This window comes from Manacus vitellinus, unplaced genomic scaffold (assembly GCF_001715985.3).
Source record: "Manacus vitellinus isolate BGI_N305 unplaced genomic scaffold, ASM171598v3 scaffold_17_pilon, whole genome shotgun sequence".
NCBI classification, from domain to species: domain Eukaryota; kingdom Metazoa; phylum Chordata; class Aves; order Passeriformes; family Pipridae; genus Manacus; species Manacus vitellinus.
This window is the reverse complement of record NW_021939256.1, coordinates 12,303,993-12,316,666: the sequence shown is the minus strand read 5'-3', so window position 1 is coordinate 12,316,666 and position 12,674 is coordinate 12,303,993. Positions and strand designations below refer to the sequence as shown.

Here is a 12,674-nt window from a genome sequence, read left to right as displayed (position 1 = left end):
ACAATTTTACCCTAGCTTCCTAACAGTTTGGAGTGAACAACTAGAGGAAGGCCTTGTATTCTTACGATTTACATGACATTAATAGGTAAAATGTGTGTACTGTAATCTTTTTCACTGAGGTTTAAGATAAAGGCAGTTTCAGAGGCCAGTGCTTAACATTTTAGATCAAGTTACTGCTTTTCTGACTGATCTGCTCGACATTGCGGTGGACAATGTAGGAGAGCGTACGTTGTCACTTTCTGTGCCTGGGTGCCTGAGGGGTGCAGGCTCAATGTTAGTTCACTTCCCTTTCTCCTAAATATTTTATGAATTTCCGCTGTACGATAACCACTGTCACCATTCAGTGTATAGTGGGGAATTCTTAGGCATATATGTCTCTACCATGCTCTGCCTTACAAAGCTTTGCCGACTCTGAATTCTACTAGTTTCTCAGGTCTTGCACAGAATGCATTTGTAAGGAAAATGTATCCCCTATGGCTTGCAGTCTCCCCCACCGGTGTTAACACTTCAAATTGTTTCCTAATTGCAGAAAACTGTAGTTGATTAATAATTAAATATTTTCAGGTGGAATCTTTGTTCACCCATGAGGTGTTCAGTCCTTAGAAATGTGTGAATTGCCTATTTCCTAAATATTGGTTGAAAGTGTTTAGGAGAAGAAGTGAAGATAAATATCACAGACATTTGAAATTGCATGGGGAATTGCAGGCAGGGAAAATGAAACAAATTGCATACTTGATTGAGATGCTGGAGGACCTTTTTAAGTCATTATGCTGTATCATTCTTCCATTTAGTGTAATTTATTTTCTCTCTCTTGAATCTTTGCAGATAGATTTATTAAAATATTGTAACTATTCTAAAATAGGTACACATTCATCTGCAGTAAAATTGCATTTGCCATACAGTAGTCCAGGTACTTAATATAGATGACATAGTCCTTCTGGTTTTTATTGCACACAACCCAAGTAATTTGTAGTGTTGCTGTGGTAATTCTAAACCTGGAGTTTTAATTTTTTGGTTTGAATTTTTGTTTGAATTATTTTTTATAACCATTTTAAAAAAACTTGTTCTTTAAAATTTCCCCATACAGAGTTTTCTGTAAAACAGAAGTGGAAAGGAGTCAGTAATTACATGGCTGTAGTTGCGGGTAGTAGTTTAAATTTTAGAACAGATTAGTTACTAATAAACTTACAGCCTCATGTCAATTTTTTGAATATCCTGTTAAGCTGCTAATCAATACCCTGTTTCAATCTCAAGGTATCTCAAAATGCAAACAGTAAGTCATCTTTGGCTGGTTTTGTCTTTGAAGGGATGGAAACCTCATCCAAACACATACACGATTCAGAATGTAAAAAAGTAATACCCTATCTTAACTCAGTCTATGGTGAAAATATCTTCTAGAGAGTACAGAGTCAGTAGAGACCTATGATCTATAGTAGAGTAGTTAATGATGTTGACATTTTACTTTTTCTGAAGGGACTTTTAATAAAATATGTGTAAAATACTTTAGGGAACCTGATACATCAGTGAGTTACATATTTATTGCCAGCTAAAGTAGGAAATGTGCTATTTATTGAGTCATCAGGCCATTTCTCTAAACATTTTAGAATTTCTACACTGAAAAAGAATGACATGCATCCAGCAACTGTCTCCTCCCATTATTTGCAAGACTGTTCATAGCACTAGTTTAGATATTCCTGGCTAAGCTTTCAGATTTTCAGTAATATTATTGTATATCCGTATCAAAATTGTATATCCACATTGTTATTCTTGCAATGTATAAAACTATTGTACACATTTTCTTAGAACTAAGTATCCTGAATGTATCAACTCTGTCAATCCTCCCTCATTTTACTATATACAAAAGAGTTACAGCACTAACAAGTTCTTCTACCTTTACAGTTATAGCTGCTAGTAACTATTATGGTTTGGCTGGAAAGACACCAGAGTCTCTTGACTAGCATCATGTTTCTATAGTGTTCCCAGTTTTCTTCAAGATGTCAAGATACTCTGCATCATAAACATCATCTTTAACAAGTCTTTCATCATATCTCATAAATGTACAGACTGTAACAATAAACTTCAGACAAAACCTGTGAAAAGCATGTAAAAATATATTACTCTCCTACTAACTTTCTCATCATTCACTGTTTAAGTAATGTTCTTTTACCATGCCAGTAGCAAATATACTCCCTTCTCGAAAATGATTAGCTGTTTAAGAGCAGCTTGCTACCTTTATTTTGTATTAAACCCTTTTTGTTTGTTAAAGTATCTCAGAGATAGAAAATGACAGGTTATTTCTGAAATATCTTTAAGTACCTTTCCCTAGACCTGAGTGAACTCTTGGAAATTAACTAAAAATGGTGTTCAAATTCAGGCTGTACATCTGTGGATTTTTCTGTAATTTTCTTGTATCTTCAATATCTTCCTAAATATAATTTAGAATAAAACTATACTCCTGTTTATAATGACTGAAAAGTTGGGATTTATGCCAATGTTAATTCTACAACAGCAGAAGTCTAAACAGCAAGATAATGGAAGATCAAAGGATTTGTATAATTATTTTATCTTTCAAAAATACTGATGCAATACTTTCCCTTCTCCTGATTTTTTTTCAGTTCTGTTTTGGTTATGGAAACATAACACTTCCTACCTGACCTGAAACAAAACCTCCATGCTTGAAGCTATGACAATGTTGAGTAAAGCAGAAGGGTCCCTCCATGACTCTCTGTATTTCTGCCTCAGCCCATTTGCCTTGTCTATCTTACACTTCAGCTACTTTGTGAAGTTTTTATCCACAATATAGAAATTTCGTCAACCAAATTATCTTTCAGAAAATCACCTTGAGGCAGTTTCAATAGCTTTAGTTAAGATTTATGGTTTCTCTACTGTATCTTCAAAATAAGTAAATAGTTTGGCTTGAGATATATTCTTTATTATTGTGTTAGTTATCACACATTCCTTTCTTTTTTCCAAATGGTCACAAATTGCTCCAAAATTTTGCCAGATGTATTGAGTTGGGTAGATTTTATTCAATCAAATAATGACATATTTATGGCCTTAGTTAATTGACCCAGAATTATAGATGAGAACAAAAGTAAACTTCTCATCATTGCCAGCAAATTAGTCTGGTTTTTTGGATTTTCCTACTGATCTTAGCATGTCCACATAAGGAGAAGTTTAGGCACATGCAAGAGTGTAGATTTAGTATTCTTTTCCTGGTAGAAATACAGCAACATTCTTCATCAGAATTTGCTCTAAATGTACTGCAGTTTGAGCAGATCTGGGTAGCTCAAACTAGTAGTAGTTGAGTGTCAACACAGAGACAAGGATAGAAAGCAAAGGCCTCAAATTCACTGGTAGTAATCAGCAAATTCCCACTTCTTTCCTTCCTCAGGAGCAAGGATGTGCCTATTCAGAGGCATCCATACACTCCTGTTCTCAGTTGCCACTCTATTACATATTTGCTGGTTTGGCAACAACATTCCCATAACTGATGTAAGAGTGCAATAAGAGAATGCTGGAGATGATTGTCCTATGTTTTAAACACAGCAACAAAATTACTGTCTGTATACCAGACTGACACTATTCTCTCTACTTAAACAGTTTGTTTTCCATGTTAAGGGGAATGGGTCCAAACAACCAACCAAATAAAAAAGGGGAGAGAAAAATGATCTCACAAATGCTAAACTGAAATATTTAGGATGGAAAGTTCCATTCTATAAAGGGAAAATATATGCATGAAATTTTGATAGTTACATCACTTTTGTTCCAGTTCTCAAAATAAAGTCATTCAGTGCATTTGATGAGAGTCTCAAAGCCAAAAAAATACACAAGGGAAAAGTGGAAAAATTCATGCTGAGTATTATTTGTAAGTGTTATACAAAAGACTATAATGTTACTGAGATTTTCTTTTAGTCTGGAGTCTAAAGAAAGAAATCAAGACTCAGATGCTGTGATGCTCTTCAATCCTTTATCTTTGTTCAATTACAAGTAATTTTTAGAAAATGCTTCAATAAGAGCAATGACCATGTTTGAAATAATAAAATCCTGATTCCTTTTGAAATGCTGAAATAGTATAGTTTATGTCATATTTAGTTGTACAAAAATTCAGTGTGGGACTGAAGAAAATTCAGTGTGAGTTGATGTGACAAAAATTTACTGAAGCCAAACCAGCAGGTCAGCATAAGAAATTGCAAACATCCTAGAACTTCAAAAAGAAAATAAAAATCAATTGTAGTAGAAATCAACTGAAATTAAGCTGTGAATGCTTAAATCCACTGCAGTTTAAAGAACTTGTGGTCCTCTGAAAAGTACTGTCTGGAGCTGAGCATAGAAAAGTGGACCGAAGTGTTGCCTTCTCAGAAATTTTCTCTTATTTTGAGTGTATTTTTGAGAGGAGGGGCACATCTGTCTGGTTAGGCCAAAAAAAAAAATTTTTCTGAATAGGAGTATGTGGTTGCACAGTGCTTATTTGTGCTTCTCATATAAAGATCTAGTCTTGTTGCCAGCTTGTGTAAAGAAATACAAAGCATTTTTTAAAATACCAATAAAATCACCCTGTCATTTCTCCAAGAAAGTGTTGTGCTTGCTTTTAAATAAGAAATTGTCTGATCTATCTGAAAGTGAACATCATTGAACATTTCTACAAAACAGAACATTAGTTTTCAAATAGATCTATCTTTCTCTGACATTTCTCCTTTCCTCTTGCTAAAGGCTCTATTGCTTTGGAATTTATCCAGTGCACTGTGTCTTCTTAGATTTGCCCATTACCTTCAGTATTATTATTCTTGCAACTGTTTCTGATATCGGTTGTGCCAAGATTTCAGTGCAGTCCAACTGTGTGGCCACAGAAGCTTTCTCTCCTGGTGATTTTAATTGGCATAAGTTGTATTAGGGTGTGATTTTTATTTTTGTGAAAATCAAATGTGGGTCTTATGGAATAACTTGTTCTCTTTCTTGGATATTCAGTTTCTAATTTTTGATGCAATACCTTCTGGGTTTCCTAAGTGAAACCCTGGCTGGCATTTTAAGTGATGACTTCTTTCTCCATAGAACCATAGAAAACCTCAGGTTGGAAGGGACTTCAGGGTCTCTGGTACAATTTGTTCAAAGCAAGGGCAGCTGTGAGATTAGACCAAGTTGCTCAGGGTTTTACTCTCCCTTCCCTCATTGACATAATTATTGCAATAGATTTCAGTATTTTTATTATTTTTATTTTCCAGGGAATCTTAATATAATTTTTGGTTTCAAAATTTGAATATGCCTTATAATCACCCATAATGCTCCAATTGTTCAAAAATGTGAAGGTTTTAGCTAGAGGATTAATTTCTGATGGACTGTTAGCTGCGTTGGGCAGGGCACGTCTCCAGAATGAAGGACCACCGCATCCCTAAGATCCTGCTCTATGGTGAACTTGCCACCGGCTGCCGCATGAGAGGAGCCCCGAAGAAAAGATACAAAGAGTCCCTGAAACAACATCTTAGCCTTGGCCATATTGATCAACAGAACTGGTCTACTCTGGCCTCCAATCGTGAGGTCTGGAGACACACCATCTATAGCACTACTGATGCCTTTGAGAACACACGCAGGATCAGTCTCAAGGAGAAAACGCAACGCAGAAAGAACCGTGTCTTGCAGAATATACCACCTAAGGAGTCTTTCTGCTGTGCCTTTTGCAATCGAATATGTCTATCTCGTATTGGCCTCATTAGCCACCAGCGTGCCTGTAATAAATGTGGATAGAGCCTTCCTAAATCTTCGTTTGCGAAGCCTAGCCATGATCATGTAAGGTTTCTAAGTGCAAGTAATCTCATCACTTGGATTGCTTTGTGCATAACAGGAAAATTGCAAGGTACCACAGTAAAGTGAGTGCAATTTGAAGTGCATGTGACTGCTCAAAAGCACAAAATGAAACATATAAATCAAAATTAGACACATGAATGGGCACAAAAATCTCCTGGAGTATCCTTTCTTATAATACTACAGTAAAAAAAAATTCTCATTTGTTTTTCACTAAGCAAAGTTGTGCATATTTAATAAAACATAATTCCAGTCATGAATTAAATTGCGTATTGTGATTCAGCATAAATTATAGATGAAAAAGGTACTGTTCTCTGCAAGAAGGAGAAAGGACGAAGAAATGACTATCTAAATCAGTTTGCGAATTACTTGTTAGTGACAAGGGTCACATTTTTATATAAGTGAATGTTTAGCCTATAACAAGTCCAGGAGTCCAGTGCATGAGTTCAAGCAAAAATCACTGGTGGTCAGAAGGCATTGATTTCATGACAGTAGAGGTAACAAAGACATGACTGAAGTCTTTCAGAGAAACATACCATCTATTCACTTCTATACCACATAGTTCTGAAAGCTTGGGAAAAAAAAAATTTGTCTTCTGTAGGAGTTATATGGGGGGGGGTGTTGTGGTTTTCTCTTTGTTTGTTTTCCTTCCATGCTTGAGACTGACTCCTTTATACAGAAAAGGCTTTAATTCCAGGCTGTGTTACAACCCCCTTGAAATGGGTCTTGATAATGAAAGGGCTGAGCCATGTTTGCAGCTTGCCAAAATGGCACATCTGTCACCATAAAAGCTGTGCCATGAAGTGACAAAAGAAAGCCAGTATATAATACGATTTTTTTAAACTGTAAAAATAATGCAAAACAAGGGCAGGGCATTTGTCAAATAAATCTGGCATGATCTAATCCTCTTTGTGCAGTGTTTAATTTTCAGGTGCCTGAGCTAAGTAACAAACAAGTTAGGAGGCCCTCTACTAACACAAATTACAGTAACTGAAGGAGGCGTTAGCTCCTGCCCCTTTTGAATTGTGGGCTTTTTCTATTTATACAGTCCCTCCCTGGATCACTTACTATATGTTATAATTATTGTTTAGTAGCATCGGAGGGAGTAAACCTGCTAGAACTGAAATATGCTCATTCAATCTCTCTCCTCAAGTGGTGTCTCTTGATAGCTCATTTCAAAATGGGAACTGACAGCTCATCTCTTTGTCTCCCCTAATCAAATCCTTTTTTTCTTTTGTAGGCTGCTGTTCAGAGGAAATTGCATTTTGCCGTAGTTTTGATGTTTTGCGAAGCCATGTTACAGGTAAAGGGGTAGTTGGAGGTACAGAGGCAAGGTTGTGACCTCATAAAAAAGGCAGTGTCAATTTTGTTTGTATCAAATTGAGGTCGGTAGCAGTTGCATGAGGACAAATAAAACTGAAGTTTAGCTGCTTTTAATTTTAGTTACTTAAATGTTGAGGTGTTGATAAGGCTAGTGATAACTTGTACTAAAAAGGAAACTTTGCACTGCAGATTTGGATAAAACAAAAGAAGTTAATGGTGGCATTTTATCCTTGACAACCTGATTTCCTATAGCCTTGCTTCTTTTCCTACACAAATTTAGCACCCCAGAATATACATCCCAAGTTATCATTCCAACTTGAAAAATAATTAATAAAAAACAATTTAAGCCTAGTATATATATGTTTTTTTGAAAACATGGAAATGAGCCTTATATTTTAAGTATGTACATAGGCAGTCTACATCAACCCTGCACACCTGAAGTACCACAGTTAGGTGTGTAGTCACTGTAGATGCTCTTTCTAATCAGTGGGGAGAAAGTGGCTCCTGATGAAAAGCATTTCTCTTCTTAATATCTGACCAACCTTCATGGACCTGCCTCCATCTACAGACAATTGATAGAGTCTTGTTTCAGTAACATCCACAAAGAATATGCATGGCACATGATGAATATGTGTCATGTTGCAGAACAGTAATTGCAGAGCAGAGGAAAGGGAGAAACTGTTTTGCAGAACCAAATATTAACCTGGAAACAAGAGGAATCCAAACTGGGCTAAAAGAATTTCAGTGAGTATTTTCACAAGTGGTGTTTTCATCGCTTGTGTAGCAGTTTGATTCTGATTGTGTTTCAAAGATCTTAATGAGGATCAGTGTAGATACTAGATTGCTTTCCTCTTGGTTATGTTTATAAATCTCTATGAAAAGCAGAATAAGGAGCTGCTGATGTTGGAACAATTATAACCTCCTTTGTGAGGACCTATTGAATGCAGCAGTGAAAATGAAGCAGTATGTATTCTGTTCTATTTGAAACAATTTTCTTTCTCTACCTTTTCTTATTTCAAAGGAAAAAAATATCACGTCCTAAAGCAGCTGCAGCTGTAGTTTTTGTGAGTTTTGTTTGCTGTTTTTTTTTCCTTTTACCTTAGTGTCTAAATTAATAAAAGCATTTTTAATTACTTTTTTTGTTCTTTACAAAGTCGACTCTCATGAGGTTGAAAACAACTTTTTCAGTGTTTGTGCAACCACAAAGCCCTTTGTGCTGGGTTCATTGCAAGCTGATGCTGACTACATGTGTCATGCAATGATTTGAGTTCTCAAATCTGGCTGGTTTAGCATCCTTAGAAAAGGTTCTTCAGTAGGAATAACTGTAAAATAAAGCTGTGGAGATTGTGATAATTTGAGTGTATTCCCTGATTCTTTCCCACTGGTGATTAATCTTCCCTTCATTCAGCTGAATTTGAGACTGTGGAGGGAAGTACTGATTACACTTCTCTGTACTACTAAGAAAAAAGTCATTTTCTTATCTTTAAACTGGAAAAATGAAAAGGGTGAGTTCTACACAATGCAAACCCAAACTTATACTTACATTTGGCAAAAGCCTTCCTCAAACTTGAGGAGTTTAAGGAGTATAATTATTATGCATTATTATTTTTACTATACTAATTACTTCTGTTTCCTTTTAAGGCACGTTGTTTTTCATTTTCAGTATGGCCCACGTGTGTGTGTGTGTTTGATTTGTGATATAGAGCAAGAGTGATTCTCACTGCCAGCAGAGAAGTAGGCTGGCTCATCAGTTCTCCTGTGTACACAAAGGGAGAGATTGCTGTAGACTGTGAATGCCGAACTCCATCTGAAGGAAAAGGCCCCTTTTTTATATCTTTTTTTTGCCTTGTCTTATAGCCAATTTTCCTGATTGGTTCCCAGCATTGTTTCTTTTAAAAGCTTTGGAAGCTTTGCTTCCAAATATACGTAGTGTCCTGTGCCTGCACATTACCTTAGCTCAATAAGAGAAGCTCATAAGTCATTTTGGACAATTCATATAATGTGTGGTAGGATGTGTACAGCATGCTATGCTCCTCTTTTTTCACAATGAAACCGCTATTAAGTGATATAAATTTTTTCCTAATTATAATTTACTGCACTCTTTTGTAGTGAAATGTGAGAATCTTTTTCCAGAGAACAATATATGACTGATACCTGCAGACACAAGGCAAGACATCATTATAGCTCTGTCTTTTCATTTTTCTTAAAGTTAGCTACAGATATTTTGTTAAATTTTTACATTAAAACACAGAGAATTGGAGTTTGATTTTTTGTTGTACGTTTATCAAGAAAATTAAATCCATTTAATTTGCACAAGTATAAATTCTACGTCTCACAAAATCCTAGCAACTTCAAAGAGAGAATATGTTCAGCACCTGTGGAGTCGGAGAAAATTGTTGGCATCAGTGGTCAAACACAAAGGGGACAAAGTGCAGGAAACCAATGGTGAGAATTCTCATTTGTTGCAGGGATAATACATATGTATGCAATAACTTCCTGGAAGGCCAAGACTTCTCTATTTTTTCTACACCTATTTCCATAAAACTGTTACTGGTTGGATTCAGAATAGATATATTGGGACTTTGTTTGATCTAGGTCTTCAGTGATTAGCTATTACATTTTTGTTACTTTTTTGAGTTATCTGTGGAACTGTGACTTTTGCTTATATTGTGCTAGGAAAGGTGTGTTCTTTCTAAAGTTCATGTCTGTATTGTTTTTCTGCTGTAGCTGATACAATTTGGATTTATCTTCATTCTTGTTTTTCTTTGTTTAATTTCTTGCTGCATTATTTTCTATTTTGCAACATAGTCTGTTTGATTTTGATTTCTTCCAAACCCTTTCTTACTATTTTGTGTAAACAAGAAAACAAACTTTACATTCAACAGGTAGGGCACCGAGATATTACAGCAGTCTTTACACAGATAAAGTACACCTTGCTTATGCTTCCTTCTAGCACTTATAAATATTTTTCCTGATGTTGTAGTGCCAGGACTATTAATACTAAATCTGTGCTAAAAAATGCAGCAGTATTAGTTTGGTCCAGGCAGACATGGTACATATTTATTTTTTGCTTTAATCTTTGGTTAAATGTAGCATGCTGCCTGTATTAATTATATTTTTGTTTCAAATCATGTCAAGAAAATGAGAAATACCTAATATGGTGTGAAATCATTTGGTGTCGAGAGATGATAACAATTTTGATTAGAAACAGCTTATATTAAGTTAAACCATCAAAAGTTTTTGAGCTAATGACAAGAGCTTATCATCAATTGGTGCAATATACCCAAAGATGCAACAGTATCTAACCTTTTGGCATACTTTCTGGAGTCATAAAGGTGTTTGATTCATAAAGGTAACTTCTTGGGTTAGGCTGAGCTAGTTTTTCAATAATTCCTTATTAAAATATTTATTGTTATCTCTGTATCTAGTTTATGAAATTCCATCTAACCATAGTAAAATGATTTCTGGCTAATTTTCCATTTCTCCTCTCAGAAGACAGTAACTGAGCCACACAACAATGCAAGTCACAAGACTCTTTTTATATACTGCATTTTTAACTCTTCTTACTTTCCCAGCTGAAATGCACAGACCATTGGCATAGTGGCTCTCCCTCTCCTTTTCCCTTGCTAGTCATAGTGTCCCTGTGGAATGGAGAGCAAAAGTGGGAGGGAGCACTTCCTTACCTACTCACAGCTTTTCTACTGTGTGTAGGAAGTTAAAACATAAAATAACTGTTGAGAAAATAACTGTTTTAGTATGGCAAGAAGACAAGTAAATGATTCTGAACACTCTCAGTTACATTTAATAAGGTTTATGCTTCAGAATATGCCTGCAGTTCAACATTAAAGATGGACATCTACAATTAACAGATCAGTAATTCATAATAAAGAATAAAGTCTTTTAAAATAAGAAGTTCTGGCAAAGATCATTTCCATGTCATCTAAGATAACATATTATTAATTTTTGTACTTATGTGGAAAACAAAATCTGATGAAGACCATTGCATATATTCTGCCTTTAATTTTTTTCACTACGGAAATGTTCAAAATATTTTAGAAGCTGTTCAGACTCAGTATTTTAATTTTACTTTTGATCAGAATGACCTAATTGAAGGTGAAAGTAAAACTAGTAAAAAAATAAGAGGAAATTGCTGGAGGAATTGGGAAATATTTAAGAAGGTTAGAGGCTCAGGTAATATCCTACTGGCTCAGCATGATATTGAAATGGTCATTGCATGCATTCTTTTCTAATCACATGTGACACCATAATCATTATTTGCTTTGAGACATCTTGCAATCAGAATTGTTGTTTTATTGTGCCATGCACACATGCAGATGAGATCTGCCCAAGTTGCCTCATCTTTGATTGTCAAGACCTGTTATGTTTCTTTAAATTCTTCTTCAGTGTGCAGACATTAATTTTTTTTAGTTTAATTCTACAATTTCAGTTCAATAAAAACTTTCCTAGCCTTGGAACATCTCAGTATGGAAACACTATAATAGTTATATATATATATGCCTTTGGGTTTTCTACTGTAACTGCAGCAAAGTTTTCTAGTTTTCAAAAATTGCCAGAAGCAGAGGGAATAAAGGTCATTTATAGTTTTGATAACCCTCATCATCATCCCTCTATGACTACAAGGATGTGTTTATTTATATATGCTCCACTTTTTTCTCTGCTCTATGCCAAATTTTACTCCTCAAAACAGCCATTTCATTTTCAAAGAGATCTCAGGAAATCAAAACATTTTTTTATAGTTGACCTACAGTGCTTATAAATCAGGATCACCCAGGCAATGAAGAGAGAGAAATGTGTAGATTAAAAATGGAACTCTATAAAAATAGAGCTAAGAACATCCATCGGTACAAGAAGTCCTTAAAATATGGGAAACATGAATAATGTAGATCTCTGTTGGACTCAATATGCTCAAAACAGAGAGTAGGCATCATTTTGCCGATATTGCGGGCCATAAAACTAAGGAAGAACATAAAAGAAATTACTTGTTCGTTTTCATCAAACAGGGTAGTGACAGAACTTGCCCAGTTTTGAGTTTTTCATACGTCTCATGATTGAGATAGAGTCAATTGTAAGACAATAAAGTTAAATAGAGAAAATGGTTTTGTGGAGAATATTCAAGTCCAGGGAGTCCTGGTTTTTCTTCCTCATTTTGCTGCTGATCAGTACTCTCCTATGCTTGGAACTTTAGGCCTTGTTGCTTGTGCTAATGCTCATTCACCCTCTAGCACTATTTTTTCCCTGCTTGGTAGACAATTGCACCCACCTTTACAGAATACAGCACAGAAATGTGCTTTGGTGCTTGAAATCTGTGCTAGTTTGAAGGAATTTGTCCTATTCCTATAAGCTTATCGCCCTCTAAGACTCCTTCTCCCCCTTCCTCACTCCCTGGAAAATAGCAGTAGGTGGTTATGGCACTGTGCAATTGTACTTAGAGGAGCATTGTTATACCAGTGAGGTGACCATGCTCTTCTCTGCTGAGTTTAGGTGTGCTTTCCTTCTGCACGATATATTCTGTCTTGGTCAAGCCAGGCTGG

At 35.6% G+C, this 12,674-nt stretch overlaps 1 long non-coding RNA gene across 1 annotated transcript in view; it reads left to right on the top strand.

The window, feature by feature from the left end:
* LOC108639182 overlaps positions 1-7,860 on the top strand; it is a 9,553-nt gene extending 1,693 nt beyond the window's left edge. Inside the window, exons 2-3 of the long non-coding RNA XR_001920314.1 lie at positions 7,040-7,102; positions 7,768-7,860. This is a non-coding gene — a long non-coding RNA (uncharacterized LOC108639182). The remainder of the gene's footprint in view (positions 1-7,039; positions 7,103-7,767) is intronic.
* The last annotated feature ends 4,814 nt before the right edge of the window (positions 7,861-12,674 follow it).